Source organism: Panthera leo, chromosome A2 (assembly GCF_018350215.1).
Source record: "Panthera leo isolate Ple1 chromosome A2, P.leo_Ple1_pat1.1, whole genome shotgun sequence".
Classification (NCBI taxonomy): domain Eukaryota; kingdom Metazoa; phylum Chordata; class Mammalia; order Carnivora; family Felidae; genus Panthera; species Panthera leo.
In genome coordinates, this window is record NC_056680.1 from 54,301,761 (window position 1) to 54,324,568 (window position 22,808).

The 22,808-nt window shown below is 42.3% G+C and overlaps 2 protein-coding genes across 4 annotated transcripts in view; one reads left to right on the forward strand and one right to left on the reverse strand.

Annotated features, from left to right (window-relative positions):
• TMCC1 (transmembrane and coiled-coil domain family 1) overlaps positions 1–9,939 on the reverse strand; it is a 251,510-nt gene extending 241,571 nt beyond the window's left edge. The window contains exons 1-2 of one of the 3 annotated variants that reach the window (XM_042911283.1): positions 9,922–9,939; positions 1,216–1,268 (exon numbers count right to left, since the gene is read on the reverse strand). The gene's annotated coding sequence lies outside the window, so the exon portion shown is untranslated. Of the gene's footprint in view, positions 1–667; positions 779–1,179; positions 1,195–1,215; positions 1,269–9,921 lie in introns of those variants that run through there. The other 2 variants (XM_042911293.1, XM_042911268.1) reach the window with 2 other exon arrangements.
• The window catches only part of TRH (thyrotropin releasing hormone), a 69,533-nt gene that overhangs the window by 554 nt on the left and 46,171 nt on the right, over positions 1–22,808 (forward strand). The gene's annotated exons all lie outside the window — the stretch shown is intronic.

Consider the following 22,808-nt stretch of genomic DNA (forward strand, 5'->3'; position numbering starts at 1 on the left):
CTGAGCCCCCTTTTCTCTTCCTAAATGGATTAATAAAAGGCACTCCGAGGCCAAGCCCAGCCAGCCTAGTCTCACGGCCCACCTTGCAGCACCTATTCTCCCTTTCCCAGTACAGCGGGCTCCTCCCCCCTCCCCCAAACGACAAGTTCAAAATCAAAACAAAAGGTGCAAAACTGGTTTCAGGTGGCAACAGCTGGGCCCCAGTGGCCAACTTCTGGGGACACCGGGACGAGCGAGGGCTCATAGGACCCCAGACCCCCACCAGAGTCTACTCCCAAACAGTCCCTCAGGCCTCGGCCCAACTCCTCACACTCTCCTCCCTCCCCTTGGCCCTGGAAAGGTGGGGGCTGGAAAGGGGGGAGGGGGCTGGAAAGGGGAGCGAAGAGAGGGGGTGGGGAGGGAAGCCCCAGGGTCGAAGTGACAGCGGAACGAGCTGGGAAGGAAAAAGGCCCGGCGGGATGCTGGAGGACGAGTCTTAGGCCCGGAGCTCCAGCCCCGAACGGAGGCGACCGAGGGTCCGAGCCGCGCCAGGCCGCGAGCGGGAGGCCGGGCCCGCGTCGGCCGCGCCTCTGGGCCACGCTCCCCTCACGACTCTCCACACCCGCGGCGGAAGGGCCGTGAGGGGCCGCGGCCGCCGCCAGCGTCCGGGGCGGGAGCACTCACTCACCGGTGCGGAGGGGAGGGGCAGCCGGCGTCTCCGCCAGCGCCGTGGCTCGAGCTCAAGCGCCGGCTCCTGCCGCTGCGGCCGCCTCGCTCGGTCCATCCCCCCCAACCACCCCCCTCCCGGCCCTCCCCCCGTGCCGCCTCAGCCGCCGCAGCCGCCGCTGCAGCCGCCACAGCCTCCTCAGCCCCGGCGCGGGAGCGCGAACCGGCGCGAGGGGGCGAGAGCGCGCGCGCCCGCCGCCACCGCCCACAACCTCCGCCCCCAGCTGGCCGCGCAAGCGCGAGGCGGCGACGGGCGCGCGCACGCTGCAAGGGGCGGGGACGGCCCCCGGAAGGCGTGGCCCCGCCCTCCCACCCACGCGGTTGCTGGGCCGGAGAGCAGAACCTTGGCAGGTGATCCTGTGCTGGTCTGGATGGGTTCCTCCGGGTGTAAGGTCTAGAAACTAAGGCCCTCTGGTCTGACCCCTTTTTCTAGGGAGCGAGGGCCCAGAGCTACACAGGGTTGAGCAGACTTACAGCCGCCGTGCCGGATCACACACCTGTTCTTCCTACCTTGATTGAAATGCCTTCCTCCCTTCTCCGATCTAGCAGGTTTTCGTCCGCTGCTGGGAAAAAGACCGAGACTGTTAATATATGCCGTCTGGTAATACCACTGAAGGGACCACAAGCAGCCATCAGCCTATGCCTTTATTATTCCATTTTTCTAATTCATTTATTTGTTCATCACTTATGTATTGAGGCTTCCGTGTGGTAGGCCCTGTTCCACTTGCAGGGGGTACATTATGGAAATAAAAGAGTCCCTAGCCACACGAAATTAGGTCTGGTGAAGAAGGACAACGTTAAAGGGAGAATCACAAAACGTTACAATTTGTAATTAGTAAGATCTCTTCCAGTAGGTACGTGGTGTTAAGAAAACCTGGGAGAGTGGGGTAGGAATTTAGTCAAGGATATGCAGGCTGGAATCCAAAGGCTGACTTGAAAGGAGTTAACAAGGTACAACACGTGAGAACTTGGCATGGCCAGAATGGTGTGCTGAAAGACCGCTGAATGTGGAGTTGAGCGCGGAAAGATGTATACAATAATTGGGGCAAGGATTTGAGAATCTGGGGAAGCCATTGAGGATTTTTCATCATTTCTATTTTAAAATCATCACTTCTGGAGGGGGCTCAGAGTTGGGACAGAGGGGCCAGTTAGGCTGCTGTAACAGTCAAGGCAAGGTAAACTGGTGGTGGTAGAGAAGAGCACCTCCTAGGCACAGGGCTTGATGATAGTTTGGATGAAGAATGAAGGCCAGAGAGGTGGCAAGTTTATCTTAGATGGGGGGATGCATTTATAGATCTCAGGAGCACTGAAGGAGGCCCCAGAGGAAACTAAAAATGGATTATAAACATGAAAGCTAAAACTACAAGTAAATTTCTAGAAGAAAACAAAAAAAAATCTTTAGCGGTCTCAAGATAGGCAAAGATTTCTTAGGGCACAAAAAGAAATAGTTCGTAATTTGAACTTCATCAAATTAAAAAATCTTTATTCTTTGAAAGACACCATTAAGAAAATGAAAAGGCAAGCGACAGATGGGAGGGAGAATTTGCAATACAATATATCTGACAATAGACTTGTATCCAGAATAAAGAACTCTTATAACTGAGTAATAAAAAGACAATAAACAACCCAATTAAACAATAAGCAAAGGTTTTAGTAAACATTTCACCAAAGGAAAAAAACAACAATAAACAACAAAAAGATGCTCCACATCTTTATTCATCCAGGAATTTGCTAATTAAAACCACCATGATCTCCCACTACACTCTCATTAGAATAGCTAGAATTAAAAAGTCTGATGACCCAGCAATCCCACTCCTACACATTTCTTTAAATGTACTTAAGCTCCAAATAAAGACAACAAGGCCATACTTCCCCCTAACATGCTACAACTAACCTGCATACAACTGAAAACATATATCTTTCCCTAAAAGAGAATACAAAGTCCTTAGGTGCTGTTCCCTTTCCACTTTTGACATCCTGTAACTTAATACTGCAATATAGAGTTAACTATTGTTAATACATCTCCATTGTGTAGTAGCAATTACATTTCCCCCTTGGTAATCAGGATCAGTCACCCTGGCCAATACAGGAACTCCCTTCTTACATTAATTTCTCGTGTAAAACAGTAACTGGAAGCCTGTATCTCCCACTCTGCTTCACTCATTTTGCCCATCCTGCCCCCACCCTTCTCTCTTGCAACCACCAGTTTGTTCTCCATATTTATGGGTCTGTTTCTTTTTTGTTCGTTCATTCATTCATTTTTTATTTTGTCTAGATGCCACATATGAGTGAAATCATATATCTGTCTTTCTCTGTGTGATTTATTTCATTTATATAAGAAACTTCCTTCTGGCTCTCCTGGGTGGCTCAATAGGTTTAACGTGTGACTCTTGATTTCAGCTTAAGTCATGATCTCATGGTTTGTGGGTTGGAGCCTTGTTGGGCTCTGCGCTTACAGCTGACAGAAAGGGATTCTCTTTCTCCCTTTCTCTCTTACCCTCTTTCTCTCTCTCTCTCTCAAAAATAAAATAAGTAAACATTAAAAAAAAAAAAAAAAAAACAACCCTCCCTTCTTTGCCTGTTGATTCAGAGGCATGAGATACCCAAAGTGACCAGGTGACAATCTCCACTTCCAGTTCAAAAGAATCATTGTTAGCAGCACTACCAAATTGTGGAAAGAGCCCAAATGTCTTTCGACTGATAAGTGGATAAAGATGTGAGGTATGGAATATTACTCAGCAATCAAAAAAAAAAATGAAATCTTGCCATTTGCAAGAACGTGGATGGAACTATAGTGTAATATGCTAAACAAAATAAGTCAATCAAAGAAAGATAAATATATGACCTCACTCAAGTGGAATTTAAGAAATAAAACAGATGGATATAGGGGAAGGGAAGGAGAAATAAGATAAAAACAAAGAGGGAGGCAACCCATAAAAGACTCTTAAATACAGAGAACAAACTGAGGGTTGCTGGAGGGGTGTTGGTTGGGGGGATGGGCTAAATGGGTGATGGACATTAAGGAGGGCACTTGTCAGGGTGAGCACTGGGTGTTACATGTAAGTGATGAGTCACTAAATTCTCCTAAAACCATTATTACACCATATGTTAACTAACTTGGATGTAAATAAAATGCAAAAAATAAAATAAAATTCTTTTGAAAAGTGAAAAAAAAAGAAAAAGAATCATTGTTGGGTCTTCTGGTGGAAGCATTCTTCCCTTTGGAGCCAAGACCTCCAGACCAACAGAGCTTCTGGCCATTTCTCCTTCAAGGCAAAATGAGGAAGCAGGTGCACTGCTCGAAGTCTGCCAACCAGGAGGCTTTTCCTTCACTATTATTCTTCAAGATTATCCCAGAAAAGAGCTATAGTACTATAGCAGTCCATTTTCACCCAGTGCCTGCATATTGTGCAGAACCTTTGTACACAAGGCTATAAACCAAAACTACCCTTTCTCTTCCCCAGTCAACTGGTCATAGGGATGCCCCAATGGTTTGTATCTGTGGGCTGAGAGAGAAAAGATACTGTAGCAAGAGACCAAGGACATTTGGGCCACTTCTTCATACAACGTACTCATACCTTCAGTAACCATACCATTTGTGATTGCCATTTATGCACAACTTTATAATTTGGTGAGTCAGATAACACCTAGTTCATGATGGGCAGCTCAGATCACATGGTAACTTGATGGCCATGGTCAAGCATTCAGTCTGTTCTAGGGCTCAGTAGTAAGCCAAAAACTATTTCTCAAAAGGAGAGTAGTTATATGTAGACAATGGCAGTGTTTTGCTCCAAAACCCTAAGGTTCTGCACTGTAATTCATGGGGCCTGCCAGACTCTAACCAGCGTTTCTATTACCCACTTGCAGAATGAGGCTCTGAGTTTGGTTTTCAGAAATCTTGGCACTAAGCGTTTATTTCGAGGCAGATTCAGAAGCTTTCAAGTCATCTATGCATAGTTTGAGCTCAACCTTTTCTTTCCCCACTTTCTTCAGTACAGTTAGGAGCAACCAGCCAATCCCATTATATTCCTAATTTGACTACAATATTCTAAGGTGGAAAATACATGGCCACTAACGACCTCGCTTGACATAGGTATTTGATTAGGAGTACCCAATGCCTCATCATGCCATGGACTACCAGTACCCTCTTTACCACTGGAAATAGTCATTAGTGCCTTTAAATCTAACCAGGTTAGGGATGCCTGGGTGTCTCAGTCCGGTTAAACGACCAACTCTTGATTTTGGCTCAGGTCACCGTCTCACAGTTCATGAGTTTGAGCCCCACATGGGGCTCTGTGCTGACAGCACGGAGCCTGTTTGAGGTTCTCTCTCTTCCTGTCTCTCTCTGCCCCTACCCTGCTTGCAATGTCTCTATTCTCTCAAATAAATAAATAAATAAATAAATAAATAAACATTTAAATCTAACCAGGTTAGAGAACCAATCCAGAAAACTCATTCTTAAGATTCTGTTCATTTAGAACCACTTTCAATACCAAAATCTGTATCCGTCAGGGTTCAGAGAAGCAGGACAAGTAGAAGACAAGAAATAAGAGATTTATTTCAAGAAACTGATTTATGCAATTGGGGGTGGGGAAAAGGGCTATTTAAGCACATTTAAAATTCATAGGGCAGGCTATCAGGAAGGGCCGACTGGAACTTTCAGGCTAAGACAGAAACTGTTGTCCCAAGGCAATATATCTTCTTCAGGAGAAACTCAACTCTGCTTTTAATGACTTCTCATGATTGAATCAGGCCAAACCAAATTATCTATGATAATCTCCCTTTCTTAAAGTCAACTGATTAAGGATTTTAACTATCTATACAAAAATGCCTTCATAGCAACACTTAGATTACTGTTGACTAGTGTAAAATAACTGGAGACTAGAGTAAAGCCAAATGGACACTTCAAAAAGACTATCATATAACCAAGAGACATGAAAACATATATCCACACCAAGAATATTTATAGCAGCTCTACTCGCAGTATCAAAACACTGGAAACAACTCAAATACCCATCAACAGGTAAATGGATGAACAAATTTGGTATATCTATACAATGGAATACTACTCAGCAGTTAAAAGGGATGAATTACCAATACACCCGACTATGTGGATGAATCCTGAAAACATTATACTGAGCAACAGAAGCTGAAGACAAAAGAATACATATTGTATAATTCCACATAAAATTCTAGAAAATGCAAACTAATCTATAGCGAGAGCACTATAGACCCGGGGAACTTTCACGGGTCCAGATATGGAGAAAGAGAGATGAGGGGTGAATGAGTACAAAGAAACTTTTGGAGGTGATCAGAATAATCTGAATCTTGATTATGGCAGTGGTTTCATGGGTATATACCTAGGTCAAAGTTCATCTGATTGTGTACTATAAACAATTGCAGTTTATTGTATGTATAGTATGTCTTAATAAAATTGTGATCAAAAAGAATTCATTAAGGGAGCCTGTCTGGCTCAGTCAGTAGAGCACAGGACTCTTGATCTCCAGGTTATAAGTTTGAGCCCCAAACTTGGAGTGTAGAGATTACTTAAAAAACAAAATCTTTAAAAAAAAAATCATTTGATATAATTCATAGCAGATTAGAAACAGCAGAACAGAAGATTAGTGAACTAAAAGATACAATCAAAAGAATACGGATTAAAGCACAGAAAAGGAAAAGGAGGGAAAACACAGAAAAAAACATCAGAGATACATGGGACACAGTGAAAAATAGTGCTGCAGAATACTGTATAAAATGGGAAGAAATATTGGTGTGCTCCTATTGAAAACATTATACAAATGATTCTGCTCTTGGTGAGGTAATATCTAACATTCAAACACTTACCCAATTACTTTTCACAGTGCGGAAATTGGAATATTATCCATTTGGCAACATTTGGTAACATCATGGAAGAGTATTTATGCAAAATCAAATAACACCAAAAAAACATGGCACATTACTCAGGGGATGAATATAAAACCCATTTATTAAAATGTTAGCAGGTGTTATAAAAGATATACTTGGGGATAAGGTGAGAAGTGCTAAACATTAACTCATTATTTTAGGTTCAATACCTAATGTATGTAACACAGATAATAATTATGATTCAACTTGTAGATTTCTAAACTCAAATATTTTCCTTTAAAGATTTTATTTATTTATTTTTGAAATGTCTATTTATTTTGAGACAGAGAGGGAGAGCAGGGGAGGGGCAGAGAGAGAGGGGAACACAGGATCCAAAGCAGCCTCCACACTGATAGCAGGGAGAGCCTGATGCAGGATTGGAACTCACGAACCATGAGATCATGACCCAAGCCAAAGTTGGACGCTTAACTGACTGAGCCACCCAAGCACTCCTAAAGATTTTATTTTAAGTAATCTCTACACCAACCATGGGACTTGAACTTACAACACAGATACCAAGAATCTCATGTTCCACCCACTGAGCCAGCCAAGCACCCCCACTTTAAATTTTTAATAAAATACTTACAAACACTGAACTTGACAAAAATCATTTGAGAAACAAGAAATATGACAATGATGCAACTATATGGGGAAAATGTAGCATTGTAATAGTTCTTTGAAAAAAATGATACACCGTTGTATATATTTTTAAAGCATTCTTTAAACTTCATTGTGAACAGTGCAGTCAAACTCTCCTTTGACATTACTGAATTTTAAAATATCTTCCAAAAACTATATGACTGCTTTTCAGTTTCAGTTAAACACGTGGGTATATTGAAAAACATTGAATATAAATGTGAAACCACTGTTAAATATATGATGGGGAAATTGAATTGATACTATCATGCCAGTGAAAACTCAGTTACAAACAGTGTGCAATGATCTTTTTTATGATGATATTAATAAAGAACACAGGTCCTGAAATACCAGCTGATGTTCTGCTTTCAAACATATCCTTGTCTAAATTTGTTAGCTTAGTACTGACTTGGTATGATGCTTTAGGCAAAATGAATGGTTTAAATAAAATGATACAGAAAATTCAATGCACAAAAAACATAATTTTGGATGTACATAATGCTCTCCAAAACCTGAAAGGGATTAAGAAGTTCTTCAAAGAAAAACTAAATGAGAATGCTTACAAAAAAATAGATTATTTAAAAAACAGATTATTGGGGCACCAGGGTGGCTCAGTTGGTTAGGGTGTGACTTCGGCTCAGGTCATGATCTCACAGCTCGTGAGTTTGAGCCCCGTGTCGGGCTCTGTGCTGGCAGCGCAGAGCCTGGAGCCCCTTCAGATTCTGTGTCTCCCTCTCTCTGTCTGCCCCTCCCCTGCTTGTGCTCTCTCTCTCTCTCTCTCTCTCTCTCTCTCTCCCTCTCTCAAAAACAAATAAATAAACATTTTTAAAAAAGCAAAAACAAAAAATAGACCATTGGTGCACCTGGGTGGCCCAGTCAGTTAAGCGTCCAACTCTTGATTTCGGCTCAGGTCATGATCTTGTGGTTTGTGAATTCAAGCCCCACATTGGGCTCTGCACTGAGAGTACAGAGCCTGCTTCATATCCTCTGTCTCCCTCTCTCTCTGCCCCTCCCTCGCTGGCACTCTCTCTCTCTCAAAAAAAAAAAAAAAAATTCAAAAAATAGATAATTATTGGGGCGCCTGGGTGGTTCAGTTGGTTTAGTGTCTGACTCGGCTAGGGTCATGACCTCGCAGTTCAGTTTGTGGGTTCAAGCCCCACATGGAGCTCTGTGCTCACAGTTCAAAGCCTGGAGTCTGCTTGGGATTCTGTGTCTCCCTCACTCTCTGCCCCTCCCCAGCTCATGCTCTGTCTCTCTCCCTCTCTCAAAAATAAATAAAACATTAAAAAATTAGAAATGTCTTTCTCTTAAAAAAAAATAGATGATTGATTTTTAAAATAAGTTGCAGAGCCTCTTGACATTGGTTTCAATCTCTTCAATATAGAAAATACTAGAAAAAGGAGATTTCAGTTGCAAATCCTTCAAGCTACCTATGATCCAAACCCAAATTTTCAAATAAATTTCTTTTTGGGGCCCCTGGGTGGCCCAGTTAGTTAAGCATCTGACTTTGGCTCAGGTCATGATCTCAGGGCTTGTGAGTTCAAGCCCTACATCTGGCTCTGTGCTGACAGCTCAGAGCCTGGAGCCTCTTCAGATTCTGTGTCTTTCTCTCTCTCTCTGCCCCTTCCCCACTCACACTCTGTCTGTCAAAAATAAATAAACATTAAAAAAATTAAAATAAATTCCTTTTTTATCCTGCATTTGAAACTGCAATGTCATTTTTAAAATAAAAATGTATGCTACTGAACGAAAATAATGACCTTGTTCAGTCTTTAATCTAAATCCTTAATATTCATGTGATCCTTGGACCAGCAGAATCAGCACCACCTGGGGAATTGTTAAAAATGCAGAACCTTAGGGGCGCCTGGGTGGCTCAGTTGGTTAAGCGGCCGACTTCGGCTCAGGTCACGATCTCGCGGTCTGTGAGTTCAAGCCCCGCATCGGGCTCTGTGCTGACAGCTCAGAGCCTGGAGCTGTTTCAGATTCTGTGTCTCCCTCTCTCTGACCCTCCCCCGTTCATGATCTGTCTCTCTTTGTCTCAAAAATAAATAAACGTTAAAAAAAAATTAAAAAAAAAAAAAAAGCAGAACCTTAGCCCTATTCCAGATCAGCTTAGTCAAAGTCTTTATTTTAGGCAATCTGGCGATCTGAACTAAGCACTGGACTAAGTGACATGTAATTTGAAGAATGGCAGTGAGCATGAATTGCAACAACTGTTAAAAATTGATAGTTAAAATTAACTAATGGATATTAGTTAGCGATAGTATTGATAGGAAATGAATGCAGAGGAACTGAAAACCTGAAGTTGTTTGGTAAAATTCTGTGTAACTTCCGTTGAAGTATTGCAGTATCTTTGTAGCAATAACATCACATTTCCGAAGATGCCTCCATATGTGTCTTTCAGGATGTGTTTAACTCTGCTAATGTAGGTAACAAGTAAAGAATGTATCTTCACAAAATTAAAACTTAGTAAAAACTAGTTAAGGTCTAGAGTGATCAAAAAGGCTGTCACATCTAGTGTCCATGATACATAAAGAGAGAGAGAGAGAAAGTAAAGATTGAAATTGTCATAAGAAATTTCATTTCCATGAAAGCAGGCTAAGTCACTGTTTTATGGAAAATTGTCATATGCTAGTAACTCTGAATTTCTAATTCTTGTGCGAGTTTCTCTCTTACCTCAGGATCTCTGATTGCGCTGTTTCCTGTGCCCAGTACACCTTCTCTCAGACTCTGCTGACTTCTCATGTCACAGCTAAAATGTCATTTCCTTAGAGAGAACTTCTCTGACCCCACAGACAAGGTCAGATTCTCCCAACACACACCAGGGAAAGCATCCTGAACTTCCCCTTTATTAGCCCAACATACACGTAATTTCCCTCAAACACCTGCTCTCCTCTCTGGACTGTGACTTCCACGATGCAGGGACTTTGTCTCTATTGTTCTGAACCCACTGACCTTCCACGTATCTCTTTAGGTTCTCAATAAATGTTTATTGGATTAGTAAATGACGGAAGGGCAACTCTATTAATATTAAATGAAATATGGCCCTGCCTTATATTTGTACAACACTTTACTCTATTTAGCACATTTATTCCTGTTGCCCTAACTTGAGTCTCCAAAGACCCAGATCTACCCAGTTAGCCTCTCAGCCCTTAAAATGTATAGGAGATCTCCTACTTCTTAGATATGAACTTAGATGGAGATGGAGTGCCCGCCTCCAGTTTTAACTCTGCCACTTCAGACCCATGTCTCGGGCAAGGTATCTCGCATCTCTGTGCCCCAGCACCTTTATCTATACTTAACCCAGAGGTATACTCTGAGAAGTAAATGAATATACACATGTAAAGCTCTTGGAACACCACCTGGCACCTAATAGTTAACTATTGTTACAGGAGTACCATGAAGATCAAGAGTATTGGGGCCAATATATTATGTTGAATGAAAAAGCAGCCAGACACAAAAGTCCACATACTGTATGATTCCATTACATGAAGTTCAAGGACAGGAAAAACTACCTAAGATGATAGAGATGGGTCACAATGGGGGGTGGTGCAACATACTGACTAGGAAGGGGTACATAGCAGTCTTCTTGGATGCTTATAATGTTCTGGATCTGGATCTGAATGGTGGTTATACAAGTGTGTATGTGTGTAGAAATGTGTTCTTTAAAAAAAATTGTTTTTGTTAATGTTTTATTTATTTTTGAGAGACAGAGAGAGACAGAGCATGAGCAGGGGAGGGGCAGAGAGGGAGGGAGAGACAGAATCCGAAGTAGGCTCCAGGCTCTGAGCTATCAGTACAGAGCCCAACGCAGGGCTTGAACCCATAAACCGTGAGATCATGACCTGAGCTCAAGTGGGACGTTTAACCGACTGAGCCACTCAGGCATCCCTGTAGAAATGTATTCTTAAGATTCTTTATGTAATTTATACCTCATTTTAAGATTTAGGCAGAAGTAAGGGATTGTGACCAATCTCCTTTCATCTTGGCATGGAGGGCTTCCCCTAGCTTCTTCTCTGTCTCCCACCCATAACTTAAGAGGTGAGACTCAATGAGTTTTAATCCCTTTCCATTTCTTTCTTTGTTTCTTTCTTTGTTTCTTTCTTTGTTTCTTTCTTTCTTTTTATTTTTTAAAAGTTTATTTATCTATTGTGTGAGAGAGAGCCCATGAGCAGGGGAGGGGCAGAAAGAGAATCCCACGCAGGCTCTGCACCATTATCCCAGAGCCCAATGCAGGGATCAAATTCACAAGCCATGAGTTCATGACCTGAGCTGAAATCAAGAGTCAGACGCTCAACTGACTGAGCCTCCCAGGCACCACTCCCCTTGTTTCTTTCTGTTGACAATAAACCATATATTCCTTCCACTGACCTGGCCTTAATCCTGAGGGGGTAGGAGAATGCCACATTCCAAGAGCCTAGCAGGTAAGGTAGAGATGAGTACCAATGGTTCTATCAACAGTGTGAAAACCATGGCCCTCCCTGGGACTCAGACAGAGCCAGTGGGACAAGTCCTTGGTGCCAACTCCCATGGTCTTCATTCCATCCAAGCAGAGCCAATAATACATTTAGTTCCAGGGGAATGGAACTCTGACAGCTTTCCTACTGGGATCTTATGATTGGAATTGCTAGTGGTTGGGATCTGAACCCAAATGAGTTGGGATCTCATTTGGTTGGGAGATCCCAACCAAAATGGTCTATTTTAGTTTCAAATCATTAAAATCCAAAACATACAGGCTTCACAAAATCACAGCAACTTATTAGAACGATGCTGGTGTGTTTATAGAATGTATCCATGGAAAAGGCAGGGTCTCAGGGGTGCCTGGTTGGTTCAGTTGGTTGAGTGACCTACTTGATTTTAGCTCCAGTCACAATCCCAAGGTCATAGGGATGCACAGCCTGCTTGGGATTCTCTCTCTCTCTCTCCCTCTTCTCTCTCCAGATCATGTGCTCTCTTTCTCTCTATCTGAAAGAAAAAAAAAAAGGAAAGAAAAGAGCCTCAGAGACACCTGGATCCTAGAGTAGGTTCTTCCTCTATGCTTCTCTTAGATTTATTCTATCAGACCAGCTTTCTCCTCATGATGGAGAATGTGGCTGCCATCAGTTTCTGAGCCCCACACATCATAACCTCACACTAGAAAGCCTAGATCATGCTTACCATAAATCCAGTCCAGAAAAATCTTAGGGTTAGGTTCTTATTGGCCCATTTTGAGTCCAGTGCCCACCCCTAGACCAATCACACGTGGCCATGAGGGTGGGACACTGTGACTGGCAAGACCCAGCAGAACCACATGATGGTTAGAAAGTAGAAACGAACAGATCTTCCAAGGAAGGTATTGTCCTTAGAAGAAGAAGGGGTACTGAGCAGGGCAGACAACACAATAGGTGTCATAATGGTAGAGTAGAAAGGAACACAACTAAATCCATGAGGCCTGGCCTGTTTACTCCCCTAATTACGCATAACCTTCTCAGTACCTATTGTGCAGAATCCAGACATGAGGCCAGCAGGGCATCCAGTTGGCCCAGCAAATAGAGGAGGCACCAAAGAAACATCCATCCTCTCAAGGCAGGACACTCAGCTCTACCAACAGGTCAGGTGCAAGAAAGCAGTAAATCCCTTTCCCTCTCTGGGCCTCAGTGTCTACTGTAAAAAGGGAGTGATTGAGCTAGCAGATCAGAGAGACAGCAGAATCCCTGAAGGCCAAACAGGCTGAATTTATTTATTTGTTTGTTTGTTTATAAGGTTTACTTATTTATTTTGAGGGAGAGAGAACACGAAGGAGGGGCAGAGAGAGAAGGAGAGAGAGAATCCCAAGCAGGCTCCTTGGTGTCACTGCGGAGCCCAACACAGGGCTCAATCTCATGACAGTGAGATCATGACCTGAGCTGAAATCAAGAGTCAGACACTTAACTAACTAAGCTACCCAGGTGACCCTAAACAGTCTGAATTTAAATCTCAGTTCAACCCTTAGCAGCTGGGTGCTCTTAGGGATTTTTGTTGTTGTTGTTACTTTTTATTTTGAAAACAACCTCAAAATTACAGAACATTTGCAAGAATAATCAAAGACTACTGCTTACCCTTAACCGCGATCTGTCTTTCTGAACCACGTGAAAATACCTTGCACACACCATGTCCATTTACTCTTCACAGTTCACGGTTTCCTAAGAACAGGGATTTTCTCTTATGTAACCACAATATAGTTACAGAATTCAGTAAATTTAACATTGATACAATACAGAGCCTGAGCGGGGGAGGGGCAGAGAGAGCTGCGCAGAATCTGAAGCAGGCTCCAGGCTCTGAGCTGTCAGCACAGAGCCCAACTCAAGTCTCGAAACCATGAAACGCAAGATCATGACCTGTGTTGAAGCCGGACGTTTAACCGACTCAGCCACCCAGGTGCCCCCTGATGCAATACTTCTTAAACAACAGCCCATAATCCAATGTTGCTAGTTGTCTCAGTGTCTCTATAGCTTTCTTTTTCCCCTTCACTACCAAGTTCAGTCTGGGATCAGGAATTACATTCAGTTATCATGTCTCTTTAGCCTTCTTGAAGTCTGGAATGATCCCTTAGTCTTTCCTTATTTTTAAGAATACAGGCCAATTGTTTTACAGAAAGTCTCTCAATGTGGGTTTTTTCAGATGTTTCCTCATAATTAAGATCAGGTAATGCATCCCCGATCAGGATATTCTATCAGTGCTATTGTATCCTTTTAAGGGCATCACATATGGAGGCATGTGATATCAGACCAAATCTTACTGGTGATGTTTGTGTTGATCACCCAGTCAATGTCTTGTCTGCTTTCTCCATTTTCTCGTTTCTATTTTTCCCTTCGCATTAGGCAAGTTGTGGGGAGATACTTTAAAAGCATGCAAATGCTTTTTTAAAAGGTGGGGCCCCTGTGTGGTTCAGTTGGTTGAGTGTCTGACTTCAGCTCAAGTCATGATCTCAAGAATGGCGGATTCGAGTCCTGCATCAGGCTCTGTGCTGACAGCTCAGAGCTTGGAGCCTGCTTCAGATTCTGTGTGTGTGTCTCTCTCTCTGCCCCTCCTCTACTCACACTTTGTCTCTCTCTCTCTCTCTCTCTCTCAAAATAAACAAACAAACATTAAAAGTATTCAAATGTCCTATTCCTCCCAAATTTTCCTCTCTTGATTCAGCATCAGTTGAGGATATTTGCCCAATCAGCCTTTACTATGATTGCTATAAAATGGTCATTTTTCTAATTTCACCTCTTCTTCCATATTGAAATTCTAATGTATCGCCCCCCCCCTCCCGTCCCGTTTACTTGTTTTCTATTTGTTGTCAGTATGGACTCATTGATTCTGATTTCATTCAATGGGTTATAATCTATTACTGTCTATTTTTCACTTGTGGTAAAATATGTGTAACATAAAATTTACCATCTCAATCATTTTTAAGTGTCAAGTTCAGTGGCATCAACTACATTCACATGGTTGTGCAACCATCACCACCATCCACCTCCAGAATGTTCTCATCTTCTCAAATTGAAGCTCCGTATCCATTAAACAATAACTCTCCATTCCCACATCCCTCTACCCCTTGGCAACTACCACTCTATTTTCCTTCTCTATGATTGTTTTTATTTAAGATTTTATTTTTAAGTAACCTCTAAACCCATTGTGGGGCTCAAACCCCAAACCCCAAGATCAACAGTCTCAGGTTCTACCAACTGAGCCAACTAGGCGCCCCAGCTCTATAATTTTGACTATTTTAGGTACCTCATGGAAGTGTAATCATATGGTATTCATATTTTTGTGACTGGCTTATTTCACTTAGCCAAATGTCCTCAAGGCCAACTATGTTGTAGCATGTGTCAGAATTGCCTTCCTTTTCAAAGCAATAATATTCCATTGTTTGTATATGATACATTTTGTTTATCAATTCATGTGTCCATGGGCACTTAGATTGCTTCCATATTTTAGCTATTGTGAATAATGCCACTATGAATGTAGGTGCACAAATATTTCTTTCAGATCCTGCTTTCAATTCTTTGGGGTATATACCCAGAAGCGGTGTTGCTGGATCATGTGGTAATTCTGCGTTTTATGTTTGAGGAACTGCAATACTGTTTTCCACAACATCTTCACCATTTGACATTCCCACCAGCAATGAAACAAAGGTTTCATTTTTTCCACATCCTCATCAACACTTGTCATTTTCTGGGTTTTTTTTCCTTATACTAGCTATCCTAATGGATGTGAAATTGCATTTCTCTAAAAATTTTTTAATGTTTATTCATTTCTGAAAGGGAGACAGAGCATGAGCCAGGGAGGGGAAGAGTGAGAGGGAGACATAGAACTCAAAGCAGGCTCCAGGCTCCGAGCTGTTAGCACACAGCCCACCTTGGGGCTCGAACCCACGAATGTGAGATCATAACCTGAGACGAGGTTGGATGCTTAACCAACAGAGCCACCCAGGCACCCCTGTAGTTGTATTTCTCTAATGACCAATAATGTTAAGCATCTTTTCAGGTGCTTGTTGAACATCTGTATATCTTCTTTGGATAAGTGTCTATTCAAGTCTTTTGTTCATTTTTTTAAAGTAATCTCTATGCCCAATGTAGGGCTTGAACTTACCACCCTGAGATCAAGATTTGCATGTTCCACTGACTGAGCCAGCCAGGTGCCCCAAATCAAGTATATTAGTTGTTTTTTTGTTTGTTTGTTTGTTTGTTTGTTTGTTTTTAAAGTAAGCTCTATACCCAACATGGGGCTTGAACTCACAACACTGAGATTACTCATTTTTTAACTGGGTTGTTTTGTTGTTGTTGTTGAGTTGTAAGTATTCTTTCTATATTCTGGATATTAATCCTCTATCAGATATATGATTTGCAAATATTTTCTCCCATCCTATGGGTTACCTTTTTACTTTTTGATGGTGTGTTTTGATGTATAAAAGTTTTTAATTTGGGGTTCCTGGCTGGCTCAGTCAGTGGAACATGTGACTCTTGATCTTGGGGTCATGAGTTCAAAACACCATCTTGGGTGTGGAGACTACTTAAATTAAAAATAAAATAAAATATATTTTTTAATATTTACTTATTTTGAGAGAGAGAGAGAAAAAAAAATGGGAGGAGCAGAGAGAGAGGGGGAGAGAGAGAATCCCAAGCAGGCTCTGCAGTGCAGAGTCTGATGTGAGGTTCAAACTCACAAACTGTGAGATCATGTTCTGAGCCAAAATCAGAGCTGGATGCTTAACTGACTAAGGCACCCAGGTGCCCCAAAATAAAATATGTACATATATATTAATTTTTTATGTTTATTTTTGAAGGAGAGAGAGACAGAGTGTGAGCAGGGGAGGGGCAGAGAGAGAGGGAGACACAGAATCTGAAGCACGCTCCAGGCTGAGCTGTCAGCACAGAACCCGATGCACAGCTCAAACCCACGAACTATGAGATCATGACCTGAGCCGAAGTCCAACCAACTGAGCCACCCAGGCACCCCTAAAATATATATTTTTAAAGCTTTTAATTATGGTGTCCCTAGGTAGCTCAGTTGGTTAAGCATCCGACTCTTGATTTCTGCTCAGGTCATGATCACAGTTTCATGAGTTGGAGCCCTGCATTGGGCTCTGCGCTGACAGTGTGGAGCCTGCTTGAGAGTCTCCCCTTCTCTCTGTCCCTCCCCTGTTCACACTCTCTCTGTCTCTCTCAAAATAAATAAATAAATTTTTTAAAAGTTTTTAATTTTGGTGAAATCCAATTTACCTGTTTTTTGTTTGGTTGTCCATGCTCCTGGTGTCATGTCTGAGATATCATGACCAAATCCAATCCTGCATCCTTTTGACAAATCCTTATCATTTTTTCATTTCCAGTCTTTTTCTTTTTTTTAATTAAAGACACGACAAAATAAATACCAGGTTCATCTTGTATCTTCCTTGATCTAATCCTCTTTCTCCAAAGATCCCAGTTTCTGTTTAGTGGGCAATGAAATACAGAAACCAAGACATAGGTGGTAGGTGTGTTCATTGCTGTTAAAATGTTATCGCTTTTAGGCCCTTTTAACAGATAAAGCTAGGAGATAGATAGGTAGATAGATAGAGAGTTAGAGATGTGTGTGTATGTACATATATGCATGGGTGTGTAAATACATACATAATACAACCCCACAGGGTCCTTCCTTGACTTCACTCTTGGGGAATATCTGAACCTGAAAAATGAAATATTTTCCTGAAAAATGATGATAATAATAGTATCTATCCCAAAGAGTCATTGTAAGGCTTAAACTTATAAAGATAAGCCATTTAAAAAATATATTAGCCCAACTTGATCTACAGATTCAGTGCAATCTCAATCAAAATCCCAGCATGTTGTTTTGTGAATATCAACAAATTCTGGTATTTATATGGAGAGAGACAAAAGACCCAGAAGAGTGAAAGTAATACCTAAGGAGAAGAATAAAGTTGGGGGACTGACACTACCTAACATCAAGAGTCACTAAAAAGCTATATTAAGCAAGACAGTACGGTGTTGGCAAAAGAATGGACAAATAGATCAAAGGAGAAGAACAGAAATCCCAGAAACAGATGCACTAAACATAATCAGTTTATCTTTGACAAAAGAATAAAGGGAATGCAATGGAGAAAAAAGAGTCATTTCAATAAATGGTGCTGATGCTAGGACAGCTGGACATCCACAAGCAAAAGAGAGAAAGAAAGAAAGAAAGAAAGAAAGAAAGAAAGAAAGAAAGAAAGAAAGAAAAGAGAAGAAAGGAAAAGAAAGAGGGAGAGAGAGAGGGAGGGAGGGAGGAAGGAAGGAAGAAAGGGAGAATCTAGATAGAGGCTTTACATCCTTAATGAAAATTAACTCAAAATGGAACATAGGCTTAAGTCTAAATCACAAAACTATAAAATTCTTAAAAGATAACACAGAAAATCTAGACAGCTTTGGGTGTGGTGATGACTTTTGCGATACAGTGCCAAAAGCATGACCCATGTATCTTAGTCCACTTGGGCTGCTATAGCATAATACCACAGAAAAAGTAGTTTATAAACAACAGACATTTCTTTCTCACAATTCTAGAACCTCAGGTCCAAGATCATGGTGTTTGCAGGGTTGAGCAAGAATCCTTTTCCAGGTTGCAGACTTCTCATACTCTCACATGGCAGAATGGGCTAGGGAGTCTCTCTGGAGCCTCTTTCATAAGGTACTAATTCCATTAATGAGGACTCTACCCTCATGACTTAAGCACTTCCTGAAGGCTCCACCTCCTAATACCATCATCTTCAGAGGTGAGGATCTCAACATTTGAACTGAACAGTGGGAGTGGGCACATGAATATTCAAACCATAGCACCATGAAAGAAATAACTGATAAGTTGGACTTAATTAAAATTAAAAACTTCTGATCTGTGAAAGACTGTCAAGAGAATGAGAAAACAAGGCACAGACTAGGAGAAAATATTTACAACAGATGTACCCCAAAATATGGAGAACCCTTAAAACTAACCATAAGAAAACTAACAACCTGATTTAAAAATGAGCAAAAGATCTGGACACCTCACCAAACATGATATACAGATGGCCAATAGGCATATGATAAAATACTCCACAAAATATGTCATTATTGAAGCGTAAATAAAGCAACAGGATACCATTAGACACCTACTAGAATGGTCAAAATCCAGAACACTGACAATACCAAATACTAGTGATAATATGGAGCAACAGGAACTCTTGTCTATTGCTAGTGGGAATGCAAAATGGTAGAGCCACTTTGGAAGACAGTTTGGTGGTTGGTAGTTTCTTACAAAACTAAACATACTCTTACCATACAATCCAACAATCATGCTCTTTGGTATTTACCCAAAGCAGTTGAAAACTTATGTCCACAAAAAACCTATACACAGATGTTTATAGGTTATTCATAATTGTCCAAACTTGGAAGCAAACAAGATGTCCTTCAACAGGTCAATGGATAAATAAACTATGGTCCATCTAGACAATGGGATACTATTTAGCACTAAAAAGGAGTGAGCTACCAAACCATGAGAAGATATGGAGAAATTTTAATTGCATATTACTGAGTAAAAGAAGCCAGTATGAAAAGGCTATATGTTGTATGATTCCAACTATGTGGTGTTCTAGAAAAGCGAAAACGACAGAGACAGTAAAAGGATCTGTGCTTGGTGAGGGTTAGGGGTAGAAAGGGATGAAAAGGCAGAGCACAAAGAATTTTTGGGGCAGTGAAAATACTTTTTATGATACTATCATGGTGGATACATTTCATTATACATTTATCAAAACTCAGAGAATATGTAACATCAAGAGTGAACCCTAATGTAAACTGTGGACTTTGGGTGACAATGATGTGTCAGTGTAGGCTTATCAGTTGTAACAAATGTACTACTCTGACAGGGAATGTGGATTGTCTGGGAGGCTGTGGGTGAGGGGGGGGCAGGGAGGGTATGGGAACGGTGACTTCTCAATTTTGCTGTGAGTTGAAAACTGCTTTGAAAAAATAAAATCCAGGGGTGCCTGGGTGGCTCAGTTGGTTAAGCATTGGACTTCAGCTCAGGTCATGATCTCCCGGTTCGTGAGTTTGAGCCTCACATTGGGCTCCCCACACTGATGGTGTGGAGCCTGTTTGGGATTCTCTTTCTCTCCCTCTCTCTCTGCCTCTTCTGTGCTCATTCTCTCTCTCAAAATAAATAAATAAACTTTAAGAAAAATAATAAAATAAAATCTAGGTGCACCTGAGTTGCTCAGTTTGTTAAGGGTCTGATTCTTGATTTTAGCTCAGGTCATGATCTCACGGTTTGTGAGTTCGAGCCCTGTGTCTGGCTCCACACTGACAATGTGGAACCTGCTTGTTTCTCTCTCTCTCTCTCTCTCTCTCTCTCTCTCTCTCTCTCTCTCTCCAGCTTCCCTGCTCAGTCTCTCTCTCTCAAAAATAAATAAACATTAAAAAATAATTTAAAAAATAAAAAATAAAATCTATTAAAAAAAACATTAGCACAGTGATACGTAATAAGTTATCAGGAAGTGCTAGTTACTGTTGCTTTATTATTTAATATGTCCTCTCCAGCTCTGACATGTAATGATCCCATGATAATAAATGGAAGAGAAAAAAAAAAAACCTTAAAAATATAGCCCATTCCTCTTCTAAATCACCAGGTTTAAATTCCGAAGCATAGAATGACCGAGAAGGGGACACTAGGAAACAGATAAAAAACATTTGTTAAGTGCTTACTATGTGCCAAGCAACTTTCCCTGGATTTACATATTTACATATTTCCCACACCATACCCTCCAAGATATCGTCTGAGAGGCAGTACAGTCTCTCTGCACTTGGACTGTGTGGTTTGAATACTGGCCTTGCCACTTACAAGATTGTGTCCTGAGCAAGTTATTTAACCTCTCTGTGCCTCAGTTTCCTCAGTTGTTAAAAAAAATAAATAAGCAAGTAAATAAATAAATAAATAAATAAATAAATAAATAAATGGTTTTTAGACCAATCTCACAGGGATGTTGTGCGGATTAGATGAGTGAAGCACATAAGACAAAGACTGACAGATAGCAAGTATTTTTGCCTGTGCTGATACGATTTTAGAGATGTGGAAACTGAAGCACAGAGAGGTTAGGTCCCTTGCCCCAGGGTCACAGAGCTGGAAAGTGGCAGAATTTAAACTCAGGTCTTCTTGGATGACAGGCAAGTGTACAGGCAATGACAAAGGTACTAACTGCTGTGATAAGAGATAGCTTGGAGACAGTGGCAGCCCTAAGGAGGCCATTAGGCAGGTCTGGAAAACTTCCAGGAGGAGACTGTACTTGAGCTGTGGCTTAAAAGATGAGAAGTTTGCCAGGTGGGCGGGTAAAGCAGGTGAGAGAGAAGGCATCATGCACAGAGCCCAGGTGAGATAGGCTGAGCAGGTGCAAGTGGTTTAGGGTGGACAGGTCACACAGAGTGTTACTTGGCCTGTGACAGCAGGTGAAGCTTTTCACAGACCATGGGGGCCAGAAGGAGCCTTCACAAATCTCTCCATTTCAGTAGAACTTGTTTTCAGACAAAACCTTATAATGATTCCTAGAACAGAAAACAGATGAAAGCAGAGGAGCCTTAGGTGTCATGGGGATGGTTCCCCAGAGGCTCCCTCTATCCTCAGCTTTCCTGCTGCCCTCTCCCACATCTTTGCAGAACCCACAGGGTCATATCTCCCAATTTTACAGATGAAGGAACTGAGCCCCATCAGTCCTGGGGGATGAGAGTCAGAACTTTGGACTAACAACCCAGGGCTTTCCTCTTTAGCATCATTTGAAGTTTCTCTGCCAGATAAGAGCTTTGAAGCTGGTTGGGAAGAAGGGGGGGCGGGGCAGTAGTTGAGCTCAGAAAACCACCTGCCTTCCCCTTTCTAGGACTCAGTGTTCCCATCTATACAAAGGGCAGAGCTGAGAGAGACCGTCTATCTGAATCCTGAGGTATCAGTCCCTCTTAGGAGACCCCTCTCCCTGAGCCCAGATCTTACGCTCTGTCCTTCCAGACCCCATCCCCAGTCTTGGGGGGTGGATGGAGATGCCCAAGAACTGCCAGTAAGTGAAGGCCAAGGGCAGAGTGCTGAGCAGAGGGACAGGCAACCCGGCTGGCAGAGGCTGAAGGGATGAGACCTGGCGGCTCACGGTATTTTTAGGCCTCAGTTCTGCCTCTGGGCTGGAAGCAGATTAGAGAAAAACAAAGCTGGAATGACCTCTGCTTGGCCTGACAACTCCACCAAAGGGAAGGAAAGACTTTGAGAAAAAGCTAAACAGCCTTTGATTTATTTTTGTCCCCTTTTTTTTTCAGCAGGTGGGACCAAGGCCAGGGCTTGAGGGGCATTGAGGGGTATCGGGAGGGCCCCTCACTCCTGCAAATATCTCATTCGAGTCGAGGGATTTCTTCCCACCCGCTCTCGCAAACTCATGGATCTGCTTATGTCAGTGCCCCTTTGCTCGGGGCCTTGGATGGCTCCCCAGTCTGACTTACAAAAGCCTCTGTAGCTCACCACGTAGCCCAAACTTAACCTAACTCAGCTCCGTGGACTGACTCAGCTCAACAAACATTTACATTCCAGCTGCGCTCTCAGAGTTTTCCAATACCAACTTGTTAGTCCTCAAACAGCCTCACTTTTACCGAGGAACAAAGTGAGGTCACAGGGAGATGGATTGACCTGCCTGTGGCCCTAAGGAGCAGAGGTGGGACTCAAACCCAGGCAGCCTAGCTCCAGAGAACAAACTCTTGACCTCTGACTATGCCACATCTCCAAAGTCTGGCACCCTTCAGGCCACAGGACACCAGACGCCTCCCCTCTGAGGTATGCCTGAGAGTCCCCCGGCCCCCCCCATGACCACTGAGGTCAACCAGACACAGAGGAAGCCTGCTGACCCCCAGTAATTATTAATAGAGGGATCGCTGGTCCACCGTGCTCCTCAGCTCTGACCTGCAGCTCCCAGCTACTCTGCCAGTGGCTCCGGAACCTTCTCACCCTGCTCTTCCCAAATTCCTCTGAGAAACCGGAGTCCAGGCTGAAATGGTTACAGAATTTTGCTGCAAGCCTGAAGGAGTGGAAGG